Source organism: Neolamprologus brichardi, chromosome 23 (genome assembly GCF_056152115.1).
Source record: "Neolamprologus brichardi isolate AB-2024 chromosome 23, ASM5615211v1, whole genome shotgun sequence".
NCBI lineage: Eukaryota > Metazoa > Chordata > Actinopteri > Cichliformes > Cichlidae > Neolamprologus > Neolamprologus brichardi.
Window position 1 is genome coordinate 35,442,026 of NC_142125.1, and position 16,014 is coordinate 35,458,039.

Below are 16,014 nucleotides of genomic sequence, written 5' to 3' on the forward strand. Positions count from 1 at the left end.
GGAGATTTACTGTAATCTAATTGTTTATCACTTCATTACTTTGATGTACTATGAACAGCCATGGAGGTCCTTCATCAGTATGAAAGGTTGTAAAACCTATAAACATAGAGTTAAAAGTTTAAATGTCCTTCACATTTCCCAATGTCATCCAGTAGGCCTGCTGAGACTCTTTGGGGGGCCAGTTTTCGCCCGCAGGCCTTGTGTTTGACACCTCCGGCTAAGAAGAATGCTGGCAAATGGTCAGTATCATTTAAAGTGCTTGTGGCCTCAATTGTGCATAACTGAAACAACAATGTGATGTAATCACAACTGAAAGAGACAAGTTAAAAAAAAAGAATACTCTGTACAGTTGTTATGAATACTGACATAACCTCTTGAAACTATATCTTTTCTTTTTTTTGGTGAGAAATTGGGTAATAATATTACACCAGGGTACAGGGTAATGGTGAAGTCAACATATGTAAATAAAAAAAAAAAAACAGCAGATTGTTCAGCTTGTTACTGTTGCTGAGTAACTAAGTATACTGTAAGTAAGGATTTAGTCAATCAAAGTTTAGAAGCTCACATCCTAAAGAACATATACATTGTTGTTGTTGCCTATATTCATTTTTGTCAGTCCAAGTAAATGGTATCAGCCTCAAATGTATTTTTTTAACGGAGAATACACAATTTTATTCATGGTGACAGCAAAGAAAAATACTTGTAATTGAGAAAACATTATGGTTGTACGAAATTATGAAAAGTGACACTTGCTGAGACTGCAAACAGCAAGCTGATTTCAAGACACCAGTGTGGTTTATTGTCCAGACATTTTCTGTGACCGTTGACAGCTGAAATGAAAATGGACATTTCAATTCAGCTCTTAATGCCAACGGCGTGCAATGCTCAGTGCTTACGCCTCTAGTGACTGAGAGTTCATGCAAATTTTACACGCTTCCTCATCCAAAAGAAAGAGTGAGAATGACGCATCAGGCCTTCTGCCAAAGCTATGTAGCAGTAAACAAAGACACATACGCATGCACATACACAACACTTGCTGATGTAAGTTTGCGCTTCAGGATTATTATTTTTTTTTAGTTCATATTCATGCATAAGTCAAAATGAGCAAAAGCTGTGACTTCCGTTGTCTCTAAATGAATAATCCAAGGTAATTTTACTTATTCTCTTTCTTAATTGTTTCTGCTTTGTTGAATTGAGTAAGTTCACTCACATGTTAGAAATGCATAATTACGCAGGGAAAGGGGGGAAAAAAGACAAAACAAGCAGATAAAAACACACATAAGCATGTGAGCCTGACGCAGCTAGTTTTAACTGCCCTAAACACCCAAGAGGATGGGGTCATGTTGGGCCACGTCATTAACCCCTCCACCCCTGTGTGTTTCTGGATCAGCTGCTTTGGCAGTCTCTATGGGAAAATCAATCATGAGCAAGTGTCCAAAGTAATTTATGTGTGTTTTTTGTGTGTAAGACAATTAGAGAATCGTTGCTTACATGGCTGTAAAAGAATCAGTCCTTCCACAGAAACAGCACAAAGCATGAGTCTTTTTTTTTTTTCGTAGCCTAGGTCATGTCGACATCTATTGTACTATGTAGCGCTCACAGTGACTTTTGATTTAACAACTAAGGCAGTTTTAATTCAAATCTTGCATTTTATTAAAAAAAAAGATTGTTTCGTTTTTAATTTAACCTTTTAAAAATTGATGGAATAGTTGTTTTGCTTTGATTGCCCTCCAACCAATGTCACCATTCCTCCAAAGCTAGCGGCTTGTGGTTCCTAAGGTCATAATTCCAGTCAATGGTAGGATGAAATCAGGAAAAGAATGCACAGGGGTGTTGCTTACCTTCTGGGCACTTATGACAGCACTGCTCCCACCCTAGAGTTAAAGGCATCAACCTCTACATTTAATTGCGTGGGGGGGTAATACTTGGCTGTAGCTCTGGATGAAGCAAATGAAGCAAAAGAAAAAAAAACAGAGACTGAAACCCACAACCAGCCCATGACAGTAAGCTGATTGCGTGTCTGCCAACTCCATCTGAGGGATAGTCATTGAGGCCCTATGGTAATGACTTCTTTGTGACAAGAATCAGGCAAGATGTGTCCTACAGTACTGTTATTTTATCTTCTAGAATATCCTTCCTGATCCTACTCTTCTACTCTTCTTCTTTTTTGGAATATAGAAGAAGAAGAGCAAGAAGGATACTCCACATTGCTTTTACATGAAGAAAATGCAGATGAAAACCTTCACTGACCTTACTAGAATTGAAAAGTCTGTGCTATGCCTTCGATCTTCTTCTCAAACTCTCATGCTTAAACTATTTGCATGCTGTTAAGTTCACTGGAATTTGCATTACAAATATTTGGTTGCAAGGTTGTGCTTCACCGGATGAAGTGCACAGCCTTTTGGGATGAGAGTGGTTAATCTCCTCAGTTTTGATTAATGCCAAGCCATACAGAATCTATTTATAGTGTTTTCCACCTAATCCAAACCATGTCATATCTGTGACACCATTGTTCCCAGCAGGGCCAGACTCTCTAGTCACAAAATCACCCTAAAGGTCTGGCCAGTGAGCGGTTTCACCCTTCTGTCTCTGCCTGTGTGTACCAGCTTATGAAAAGAGGGACCTTGGTGTGTACTGCAGTGGCTTACACAAATAAAAAATGTGAAATACTTATTATTTACAAAGTACGATTGATTAGTTCCCAAGCAATGTTCTCTCGTTTGTGAGCAAGGCTAAATTTCAGTCATATTTAATATTGACTTGTAAAGCGATCATTTCCTCAGAGGTGGCCTTCCATTTCAGATGGCACACGTCTTCTAATGAAACTTCCCCAACACAGATTGATGTTTTATTTCATGCATTGAGTTCATAACCCACAAACTTAGAGCTGAAGTGAGGCAATTTAAACTATAAAGATCCCACAATGGACAAACTAAGCATTTCCGCACACTGACTTTCTAAGTATCGCCTCTGATACAAGGAGTGATCAGTGGCCCAGGAACACTGCGCTTCTAACAGGGAATCAAACATGGATTTTTCATCATGAGGGAAAGACACCTAATTTGAAGTTATTGCTTGAGTGGTTAGATTTGGGGTGGTGGTTTGGGGGGAACAGCTAATGAGTCTTAATACAAAGCCCTCTTGCTATGAGGCAATGGTGTTAACCTTTAGGCCATTATGCTACCTTTCTTTAAAGTTAATTTTCTCCAAATACTTTCTAATAAGTCTTGTGGTTTGTTTGGATGCAACTTGGCAAACCTAAGTTGTTTTTCCATGTTCTTCTTAGCGAGAAGAGGCTTTCTCCTGGCAACCTTTCCAAATAAGGCATACTTGTTAAATCTTATTCCTAATTGTACTGTCATGAAATGTAATATTTAACATGCTAACTGAGGCCCAGAGAGTCTGAAATGTAGCTCTTGGGGTTTTTTTTCTGTGTGTGTGTGTGTGTGTGTGTGTGTGTGTGGGGGGGGGGTGGGGGGTGGGGGGGGGGGGGGGGTGGTTCTTTGTAATTTTTGTAAGCATAGCCTGACCTTGGGGTCAGTTTGCTGGGATGTCCTTTCCTGAGGTATTGTGTTGACATACACCTGAATGCTCCGGTAAACTGCCAGAATTCTCCTTTGATAGAGGTGGTGGCGCTTGCTGATGATCGGTTGTTCGAGTACATTTGATTAGCATGACCTGGCTGCTACTTACCCTCCTAAATTTCATGGAAGCAGTAGTGGTATACTTCGTTTTTAAAAGGACTGCACAGAGTCCTGTTAAAATGTTCTCTTTCATATTTGTACATACATTTTGAGAAAGATAACACCTCTGTTTTATTTTTTTCAACAAAATTTCAGTCTATTTGTTAAGCATAAATAATAGCCTCATTATCAGTAATTCTCTGGCAGAGATTAACACTGATATCATTTAGTTAATATAGTGTGTCATTCTTTTCACATTGAGTGCCTCTGCAACTGTAGATGTCATGTGTCCAGGGGAAAAGGGTCAGGTGGATATTGATCAGTTCTGCCTTTATAGAGTGATGTGATGATATTATTTTATAAATTGCTTTTATAAATCCTTTATTACAGTGGAAGTGAGATAGACCAGAGTGAAGGCAAAAGGGCCAACAAGTGCTCAACATCTCTGGGAAGTCCTTCAACACCGTTGGAAAACCATGTTAGGTGACTACCTCATGAAGCTCATCGAGAGAAAGCCAAGAGTGTGCAAAGCAGTAATTAAAGCAAAGGGTGGATATTTTGAAGAGTTTACAAGTTTGTATAGTAAAATAATACAAATTCCAGAATTTTCCATCCATCCATCCATCTTCATCCGCTTTGTCCGGGGCCGGGTCGCGGGGGCAGCAGCCTAAGCAAAGAGGCCCAGACCTCCCTCTCCCCAGCCACCTCCTCCAGCTCATCCGGGGGAACACCAAGGCGTTCCCAGGCCAGCCGAGAGATATAATCTCTCCAGCGTGTCCTGGGTCTGCCCCGGGGCCTCCTCCCGGTGGGACATGCCTGGAACACCTCACCCAGGAGGCGCCCAGGGGGCATCCTTACCAGATGCCCAAACCACCTCAGCTGGCTCCTTTCGATGTGGAGCAGCAGCGGCTCTACTCTGAGCCCCTCCCGGATGGCCGAACTTCTCACCCTATCTCTAAGGGAGATGCCAGCCACCCTTCGGAGGAAGCTCATTTCCGCCGCTTGTATCCGCGATCTCGTCCTTTCGGTCACTACTCACAGCTCGTGGCCATAGGTGAGGGTAGGGACGTAGATCGACCGGTAAATTGAGAGCTTCGCTTTTACACTCAGCTCCCTCTTCACCACGACGGACCGGTGCAGCGTCTGCATTACTGCAGCTGCAGCCCCAATCCGTCTGTCGATCTCCGGCTCCCTTCTCCCATCACTCGCGAACAAGACCCCGAGATACTTGAACTCCTCCACTTGGGGCAGGACCTCATCCCCGACCCGGAGTGGGCACTCCACCCTTTTCCGGCTGAGAACCATGGCCTCAGATTTGGAGGTGCTGATCCTCATTCCCGCTGCGTCACACTCGGCTGCGAACCGCTCCAGTGCGAGCTGGAGGCCCTCACCCGATGAAGCCAACAGAACCACATCATCCGCAAAGATCAGAGATGAGATCCTGAGGCCACCAAAGCGAAAGCCCTCCGCCACTTGGCTGCGCCTAGAAATCCTGTCCATAAAAATTATGAACAGAACCGGTGACAAAGGGCAGCCCTGGCGGAGCCCATCACCCACCGGGAACGAGTCCGACTTATTGCCGGCAATGCGAACCAAGCTCTTGCAACGGTTGTATAGGGATCGAATGGCCCGTAGCAATGGGCCAGACACCCCATACTCCCGCAACACCTCCCACAGGACACCCCGAGGGACACGGTCGAATGCCTTCTCCAAGTCCACAAAACACATGTAGACTGGTTGGGCAAACTCCCATGCACCCTCAAGTATCCTCGAGAGGATAAAGAGCTGGTCCAGTGTTCCGCGACCAGGACGAAAACCGCATTGTTCCTCCTGCATCAGAGGTTCGACTAGCGGACGAACTCTCCTTTCCAGCACCCTGGCATAGACTTTCCCGGGGAGGCTGAGGAGTGTGATCCCCCCGTAGTTAGAACACACCCTCCGGTCCCCCTTCTTAAAGATGGGGACCACCACCCCGGTCTGCCAATCCACGGGTACTGCCCCTGATCTCCACGCAACATTGCAGAGGCGTGTCAGCCAGGACAGCCCTACAACGTCCAGAGCCTTCAGGAACTCGGGGCGGACCTCATCAACACCAGGGGCTCTGCCACCAAGGAGTTGTTTAACTGCCTCAGTGACCTCGCCCCCAGAAATTGGCGGGTCATTCCCCTCATCCCCAGAGTCTGCTTCCTCCTTGGAAGACGCGTCAGTGGGATTAAGGAGGTCCTCGAAGTATTCCTTCCACCGCCTGACAATTTTCTCAGTCGACGTCAGCAGCGCTCCGCCAGCACTATACACAGTGCAGGTAGAGCACCGCTTTCCCCTCCTGAGACGCCTGACGGTTTGCCAGAACCTCTTCGAGGCAGTCCATTCCGCTTGGCCTGTCGATACCTGTCGGCTGCCTCCGGAGTCCCACAGGCTAACCAAGCCCGATAGGACTCCTTCTTCAGCCTGGTGGCTCCCTTCACCTCTGGTGTCCACCATTTGGTTCGGGGATTACCACCACGGCAGGCACCAACCACCTTGCGGCCGCAGCTCAATGCAGCAGCTTCGGCAATGGAGGCGCTGAACATGGTCCATTCGGACTCGATGTCCCCCGCCTCCCTCGGAATGCTGTTGAAGCTCTGCCGGAGGTGTGCGTTGAAGATCTCGCGGACTGGGGCCTCTGCTAGTCGTTCCCAGCACACCCTCACTACACGTTTAGGTGCACCAGGTCTGTCCAGCGTCCTCCCCCGCCACCTGATCCAACTCACCACCAGGTGGTGATCAGTTGACAGCTCAGCCCCTCTCTTTACCCGAGTGTCCAGAACATATGGTCGCAGGTCTGGTGATACGATTACAAAATCGATCATCGACCTACGGCCTAGAGCGTCCTGGTGCCACGTGCACTTATGGACACTCTTATGTTCGAACAAGGTGTTCGTTATGGCCAAACTGTGATTAGCACAGAAGTCCAATAACAAAGCACCGCTCGGGTTCAGATCAGGGAGGCCGTTCCTCCCAATCACGCCCCTCCAGGTCTCGCTGTCGTTACCCACGTGAGCATTGAAGTCTCCCAGCAGGACAACAGAGTCTCCAGGTGGAGCACCTTCCAGCACCCCCCCCAGGGACTCTAAGAAGGCTGGGTACTCCGAACTGCCACTCGGCGCATAAGCGCAGATGACAGTCAGGACCCGTTCCCCGACCCTAAGGCGCAGGGAACAAACCCTCTCGTCCACCGGGAAAAACCCCAACGTACCGGCAGCAAGCCGAGGGGATATTAAAATACCCACCCCAGCCCGCCGCCTCTCACCAGGGGCAACTCCAGACTGAGACAGAGTCCAGCCCCTCTCCAGGAGACTGGTTCCAGAGCCCAAGCCGTGCGTAGAGGTGAGCCCGACTATATCTAGCCGGTACCTCTCAACCTCACGCACTAACTCAGGCTCCTTCCCCACCAGAGAGGTGACATTCCATGTCCCTATTGCCAGTCTTGGCAGCCGGGGGTCAGTCCGCCAGGGCCTCCGCTCCTGGCCGCCACCCGACACACAATGCACCCGACCCCTATGGCGCCTCCTGCGGGTGGTGGGCCTGCGGGAGGATGGGCCCATGTCTCCTCTTCGGGCTGTGCCCGGCCGGGCCCCATGGACTAAGGCCCGGCCACCAGACGCTCGCCCTCGGGCACCCTCCCCGGGCCTGGCTCCAGGGCGGGGCCCCGGTAACCCTATCCCGGGCAGGGTAAACTGTTCCCTCTGTGTTTTTTTCATAGGGGTCTTCCAGAATTTTGTAATTTGAATTTTGTAAATTTAAATACAATTCAACAGCAAAATTATATTTTAAATAAGTCTGTAAACCTATGTGAATGACATCAGTAACTGTGTGTAAAGTATATTGATGCAAAACGTGTAACATTTTTAGAATGTAATGATTTCAATCTTGTCATTAATCTGAGTTTTATGATAAGTTTAATCATTGCATTGGTTTTACTGTGCTTTACAAGGATATAAAACAAATAAAATATGCATTTTAGATGAACAACTCTTTGAAAGAAGTTAGAAATTACCCTCTGATGGACGACTGGAGAAAGTACAGGATATGTATCAAATTCTCATTCTCATTCAGGATGCTTCTTTTCTATCTGATGCTGCTTGTGTAGGAGAGACATGCACAAGATTCTTTTAGTGCACGGGCAATGCCATCCATGGCAGTGTGGATGCCTGTTTTAAAGAGACACAATGGCTGCATTATGAGTTATTTTTATTTTAACTTTTATATCAGCTGTAGTCTTTGCTCTGATGAGTAGCCACTTTAATCACACACCTCAATGTGATAAATACAATAAGGATTTGCCTATGAAACCAGATGTTCACTGTCAGCTACAAAGTCATGAGTGATTTTCTATATATGTTTTATAGTTATAGGTTGTTGTTGTTGTAACTTCATTAGTTCATTTTGGTTGGGATATTTTTTTATTGCAACTTTGGCTGTTCTTGTACTGGTTCCAATTTAGCCTGCATGAACCCCGAGTTCCTGAGGCAGATGTTTTAGATCTGTTCCTGAGGTGCAGCCAAAAAGTAAAACTGACCGAGATTATTATTTGAAAGCCCAAAGCTGTGGAGTGGACTGCCTGAAGAAATTAGATTAGCAAAGTCTGTGACCCCGTCTTTAAGACATACTTTTGAAGGCGTGCATTTTTTGATGTTTTTTTTAACTCTATTATAGCGACCCCTTAGATTTAATTTGTTTTTAACACTTAGAAGCATTTAAATTGCAATGTTCTTTCTTTAATTTGATTTTGTGATCTGGCCTTTTTTACATTTACCTTGTGCTGTCAAATCAACACAATGTATATATTATTAACACTTTGCTTCAGCAGCTTCTTCAGACTTCAGAAAGATTAATATTTTTAAATGTTGTGTAAATAGGACACAATGACATATAGATATTTGTAATGAACCCTGAGCAAAATGGCATTCTGAAATTGGGTTAGAAAATTTGGTTAAAAGTAGGGATGGGTACCGGTGTCCGGTGCCATAATGGCACCGGTTCTGCCATAAACAGTAGTAACCAGACCGAAAAGCAGCACACATTTCGGTGCTTTATTTCGGTGCTTTTTTTTTCCTAAGCTGTGATACACTTTAGATTCTAGCCAATCATTTTACGTTTCCGAGGATAGTAGGCGGGTCCAGGTGCGTACGTTCTTTTAGAGCAGAGCTAGCGATTAAAAATGCCCAAGGCAAAGCGGTCAAAAGTCTGGCTGTACTTCACAGCAAAATATGCAAACTCAGCAGCCTGCAACAAGTGCTTTAAGCTGATACTGTGACACTGTCAAAGGAGGTAACACATCTACTGCGGGTGTGGTGCCTGCTATCGGACCCGGAGCCCTGCTAGTGTAGCAGAAATGATGATGGATGATGATGGCAGCAGCAGCCGTTCTTCTCTGCGTGAGTAGCGTCATGTTGTTCGTGTGTAATTTGCGTTGAGTAGGCTAACCACATTATTAAATTAATGCATGTAAGGTGAACTAGCAAACACCGTCGTAGTTACATGCGGCTGTCTTCTTGTTTGATGGCAGATACTCCCTTTACCCTGGCCAAAAAGGCTAAAATGACCAAAGAAAAAGTGGAAAACAGTTAAACATGAGAGGTTTTTGGATAAAGTTTGTGTTTTTTCCATTGTTTAAGCACTGCTTCCAGCCAAGAGTGATACCATATATGCCCCATAGCTGCAGAAAAGGCTAACATTGTTATCTTTTTACAAAAAAACAGCTAAACATGAGAGATTTTTGGACAAATTTTGTGTTCTCCATTCTTTAAGCACCGGTTTGAGCACCGTTTAAGCACCGGCACCGTTTCAAAAGTACCGGTTTGGCACCGGTATCGGATAAAACCTAAACGATACCCATCCCTAGTTAAAAGTATGTTTTCGAATATCCCTTTCCAAAATTTAGTAAAATATTCACCACCTGGGTCAGTTCTTTTTTTATGACTGTCCAGGTGTTTTTTCAATGGGCGCTGCTGTTCTTTTAACTATTGACATTTCTAAAAAGGGCTTACCTTTTGCTAAGCAACAAATAAATTAGTAAATGAAAATGTGTTGTTAATGTCTTAACATGTAAATGAAGATTATATCAACTCACTACACAACCTTGTGGTACAAAATGGTAATGCATGACAGAGCAGCCTGGGCCTAGTTCAACTTTAGCTGATCGCTGTTCAACACAGTTCATAGATACTTTGGTCCTAATGTCATAGCTGTTGATTCTTTACATTCATTTACATTAATTCGTTAGTTTCAGAAGGTTTAACAGTTTTTAAAAGCAGAATTGTTTATTAATACCGTCACTCATAACACCTAAATTGTCTAAACACTGTACACTGTTCTCCATTGATTGGGGGCTTCTTTAAATGGGAGTCAATTAAAAATAAAGACATTTGGAAAAGAAAAAGAGGAAAAATGTACTGAACATTTGCACCAGTGCTAAGAAGTTGTCTGAAAAGGGAACTACTCAAGCTTACTTTTGGAACAAAAATTGCACTGCAACCCAGATTTAGTGCCGTCACTCCATTCTAGGGTGCTTCACACTGATTTTGACATGAGTGATGTCACGACATGCTGTGAAATTACCAGGAAAGGTGGGAAGGAAACCACTTGCGCTCAATGAAATTACCTCTTCACCAGCATGAGGTCACCATGCCAGATCTGCTGCAGCTTGAAAACAGCCTTTATTCTTTTCATAGTAACAAGTGCATTAGTTGATGCTGGGCTGGTTGTGCACTGTGGCATCACCCGTGGAAGGTGACACTTACGCAGGAGGACTAATGTTGTCAAAGGACAATTAGAATGTGTATGATGTTAAAAACCAAGTGCTAATCAAGTAAGCGCACAAGGTCATGATCTCATAAAATCCTTGAGAGAGGAGATAAGGGAATAGTCTGAGCTTTCTATGCTTCATAAAACTACCTGACTGACCTTAATACAAAGAAACTCAACCTTTATTAATAAAAATTTATAATCACCTAAAATGAGCAAGTTGTAAATGGAATTAATATGCTCGCACTGGAGCTCATTTGGAGTTAAAGGGACATCTGAGGCCTGTGCATATGCCCTGTATTCATTTTTAATTTGGATTCTAAAGTTGATTTCTCTCGCTTCCCTATCACTGTCTGCTGCATGCCCTTCAGACAAAGCAGAAATGGTTTGATATATCATTTAAAATGAAAGCGTATAGGGCCAGTTATCTGGCAACCATAACTCAATTTTTCAACATACAGCAATCAGCGCAGAGGAAAGTTGGTTACGTAGCTTAATGCCGTACTTGCATAAACAGTCCCGACTCATACTGAGTTGAGAAAGGATTCATTTTGCTTTCATTCCCAAGAAATGATCTTTTTGCTCTCATCAAAAATTGATCATTGGTAAATAGAAACAATGTACCTCTCCTGTCCACAACGGTTTTCCTTGACAGAAATGAATGTGTTTGCTGATTTCCCCTAGCATTGAGGTTCAATACTTTGTCTCGAAGATGGATGTGGCTTTTACAATTGTCAAACGTCCCCAGGCATGCAGGATGGGAAGATTTTATTTATTTATTTGTTTGTTTGTTCATCAGGATCAGGGATATCTAAAAACATACAAACTAAGAACAAATCAGCATACTTGCAGACTACATCCCGCCCTTTCTGAATTACTAAAGTCTTGAAGGCAGAAATGAGGACAATCATTGTTTTCACAATATCTGTGTTTTGAAGACATTCAGGTATCCAACATTACCATGCACTCTGCGGGAAGCGACCCCCTCAGTCTCAACTCAGAATCATTTTCAATTGACATCTTCTGATAATAAAAGGGTGATTTCCCAGCATGTGCTTGGAACACATTATTGTAATAAAAAAAGCAGAACCTTTGAGTGTTTTAAGTAGATTAAAAATAAATCATTGAATTTTGGTGACTGGAGAAAGGATCTTTTATAAGTAATGTGCCATCTACATAAGGCTATATAGTCCTTCTGCAGTGCAAGTCATACAGACGAGCTACAGACACATATATCAAGGGATGGCATTAATAGACTTGTGCACAGCTCATTCCTACTCTTACTGATCAAGAATGGAGCCTGACACATCGGAATGCATTTTTCCAAGTATTTTATGAGTCGGCGCCAAAGGTGGATGAAGGTGGCAGATAAGCTAATGCTGCAATCATATACCGATCATCCGAGCCCACCTTGGTGTAAGCGCGGTGCCTAATTTCTATTGCTCTTCTGAGGCCATTATGGCTGCTAACCCAGTAACGTAATTGACTCTACGTTGGCCTGCTGAGCTTCTGGGAGTGGAGCTAGCTACTAGCAATTTCCTAGATAGAGACGTTGTTGATGGTGGTTGGGGGCTTGTGGTTATGTGTGTATGCAACTGGCTGAGTGAAATACCAGCACTGTCAACTTCAATTGAACCAGGCCCTTGAAACAGATTGTGTTCTCACAGCATTGCTTTTTTGCAGACCTCATATTGTCGCTGATGGCATTTTTGGCATGCAGCTGTACAGTCTTTTAGAGGTTGTTTTCATTTCCCCTTAAATTCATCACACTCCTCTGAGTTTTGCATGTTGGCTTTTTTGGAGTTACTTCTGCTGGTTCCCATTACAATGGAAGATAATGACCTTGGAAACTAATGCTTTTAGCATGCTGTCTACAGCCATTTGAATTTATTTAGATTTTGATGTATTTTACCCTTAGTGAAATTTGTTCTGCAAACTGAGAGATGTTGACAGGTGAAAAAAGTCTTTTTTTTTTTGTTGATTTTAACCTCAGATTTAAACAAAACACGATGGAACCTATCATAGGATTTCACCATCCCATGGGAGTAACTGTCACTTAATTGGAAAGTATTGATTTTTCAAAAGCTATTTGCCACTTGCCAGCCGCCAGTCAGAGGAGAGGTCCTACATCCTGTTGGGGATTACCCTTCATAAATCTTGATTAACCATTTCCGATTAATTGTTGTGACAGCAGTGAAACATTAGGGGGCAAATCAGTGACATGTCACAGAAAATAATGCATTTGATTCTTGGGATGCTTGAATAGCGGTTTGTTGTTGGTTTTTTTTCAAAGAATTCAAACCACTTTCTTAATTTAGTCCTGTAAACAGTCAGTAGTGGCAGAAAACAAACACATAAATGCACTGTAAAAAACTTGTAATATAAAAGTATTTTACTGTGTATTTTACAGTTTTGTACAGTTTTTCTAGAATATCATTAAATTTACATAAATAGGCTGTGATTTTACATTTCAAATGTAAATTAACGTAAAATCACTGTAAAAGTAATAAAACATAATTTTCTTGTTTGTTAAAATGTTGTCTGTACATATGCATATTTAGATTGTTAAAATACATTCACAAATGTCTCATAATTTCACAAATATTTGTCCGTTATTTGAAAGATTGAACTGTTAAATTCAAATGTAATGCAATGGAAAAATATATAAAATAATTCTTATAAACTTTTTTTTACATCAAATAATTATTATTATTATTGTTATTTAGGGCGATCGTGGCTCAAGAGTTAGCAGTTCACCTTATAATCAGAAGGTTGCCGGTTCGAGCCCCGGCTCAGACACTCTCGGTTGTTGTGTCCTTGGGCAAGACACTTCACCTACCACCTACTGTTGATGGCCAGAGGGGAATTATAAAGTGGAATTGTAAAGTGGTTGAGGGTCTCAAAGAGCGCTATATGAATGCAATCCATTATTATTTAAGTTAACTGTATATTTCTGTACATTTAAGTATTATTATTCATATTGCCACATTCATTGACCTTGTTTATAGGTAATTTCATTGTTTAATCACATTAAAATGTTCCTAATTTAATGTTTAAAAGCACTTGAAAAAGGCAAAATCCCATGTTAAATTAGGGCAACAAACTGTATTGTCATTACTGAAAATAACCGTATTTTCATGAGAAAGTTATTTTCTGTTATTTTCTGGTATTATTTTGGCGCCCCAGCTGCCGGAATATTACTGTTTTTTTAGGATTTTTTTTTTTACCGTGTGTGTCAACCATTTCCATGAGTCAGCACTAGGATTTAATCTGTTTTTCCATTGATTACCAGCCATGAGAGCTTATTGTTTTCACCTTGTGAGTCTCAGGGGTTAACTTTGATTTGTGAGGAGGGCAAGACCTTGTTAAGACAGGTCCTGGTTAAAGACTGCACTGCAGACTATAGGAATAGATGTGTGCTGATAGTGCAGCTGTCCCTTTAATAGTTCTGATACTTGGTGACATCACAGGAAGCAGGAGGTAGTAAGGTTTAGTGAAGTTTGCACATGGCCAAGGAGACTGCCATGAATCCACATGCATCTGCCCTCAATACTTCATCTTTTGGAGCATCGTCTGTATGTATATTGTTTATTTGATACTTATCTGTAGTTGTATTTTGTGACATGAGGGAAGTTTAATGTGTAACTTTGATACATTGTTGAAGCCACATGTTTAGAGCGCGGCTATGCTTATTCTTGCAGCTAAAGTGCTACGCTATGTTGATTTAGATTATTGTAGACTTGTAGATACAGTGTAAATGTAAGATTTAAAGAATATACTGTAATTGTAATTGTGTTTGTTTCAGTTTCACACTTTCTACATCATAAAACCTGTGGACAAAGAGCAATGGTCTTCAGAGTCTTGATGGAAGAAAAGTGTTGAACCTTGCTGCCGGTTCCTCTTCTGTGCAGTGTGAAGAGGGAAAGACAGTACAAGATGTTATTGTTTCAGTAAAAAGTGCACTGTAAAATGTAATTCTAGATGTTTGTTATTTCAATATATTATTCTATATCAGTTTGACGATAGATGACTGAAGTTGTTGTTATAACATAGAATTACAAGTTAAAAACGTCCCAATTACACCAAAAAAAGCTAACTTGAAAACTCATGTCCAGCTAAATCAGCAACTTATGTGAACTTGACAATGTGGGTAAGTTGAGCACAGCAGGATTCAAAACTGTCCCACGTCACTGCTATCGAGGTGCATCATGGGGAATTGGCGGTTAACGACATGCTCACTTTACTTGGACGTTTTCTAATCGTCTTCTTTGGAATATGCTTTCAAGGTGAGTAACACTGGTTGTAACTATAAGGAAAGAGAGCTACAAAAGTTGGAACATGTTTTGAATTTATGGCATGACGTGGGTTTTCTCTTTTACCGATTTGTTTGCTTTAGCTAATGTAACTTTAGCCGACAAGGTCCACCTTGTGTGTCATGACCAAACTTGACCTAATAAACTGACATATGGCCTTTTTAATGGGTTTAATGTGGCACTGACCAAATCACAAGTATTGTGCTGCTAGCTTTAAGGTTGTGCACTCAACCACTGTTGCGATATTAGCAAGCTAACTCAGCTAATTAATAAAGCTTATTTCATATTGTCTCTGTACTTGTAAATTTCTTTCAAGTTCATAGGCTGTTGTATTTTGGTGGAAGTTCATTTTGGCAATATTTCCAATAACTGACTGGGTTCAAAAAGAACTTTTTGGCAGGACTGCTATGCTTGTTGTCATCTGTTTACCCCTATGTAATCACTTAAGTTGTTATTAACTGCTGTATGCTAAGCTGCAAGAGTGCACTGAGGATTGAGACAAAATATGGTCTACAAACCAGCATTGTATTAGTTTTTATCAGATAGTCCTCCAGTGTGTTTATTTTTTGCTTTAATTATATTGTGCAGTTATTTGTTACCCTGAAATGCTTTGTGCTTAACAACAGCTCACTATTTTAACTTATTTTTGAACTCTTGTGATCAGTATGACTAGATTGTGTGAGTTTCCATACTAAAAGAGCTGTAGTGATAAAATAATTGGCATAAGAGACACTGGTTTTTGGCATGGTATACTGCAGAAGTTTTTTTTTTTAATTTTTTTGCATAATTTACCTTTTAATTGAACTGCATTCCCTGTATTGTAACAGAACTAACATTGTTTATCAATAAACAATAAATCAATAAACTGATTAAAGAAGCATTGTCTATGGAGCCACAATCTGATCCTGTAGTGTAGCTGCAGTTTACACATTTCATGTATTCTCAGCCAGATTTGGTTTAGAGCACAGCCAATATTTAGCATAAGTAGATTTAAATTCACACACACTGATGATGGCAAGCTACATTGTAGCCACAGCCACCCTGGGGCGCACTGACAGAGGCGAGGCTGCCGGACACTGGCACCACCGGGCTCTCTGACCACCACCAGTAGGCAACGGGTGAAGTGTCTTTCCCAAGGACACAACGGCTGAAACTGTCGGAACCGGGGCTCGAACCGGCAACCTTCCGATTATATGACGAACTGTCAACTCTCGAGCCATGATTCAGTCATC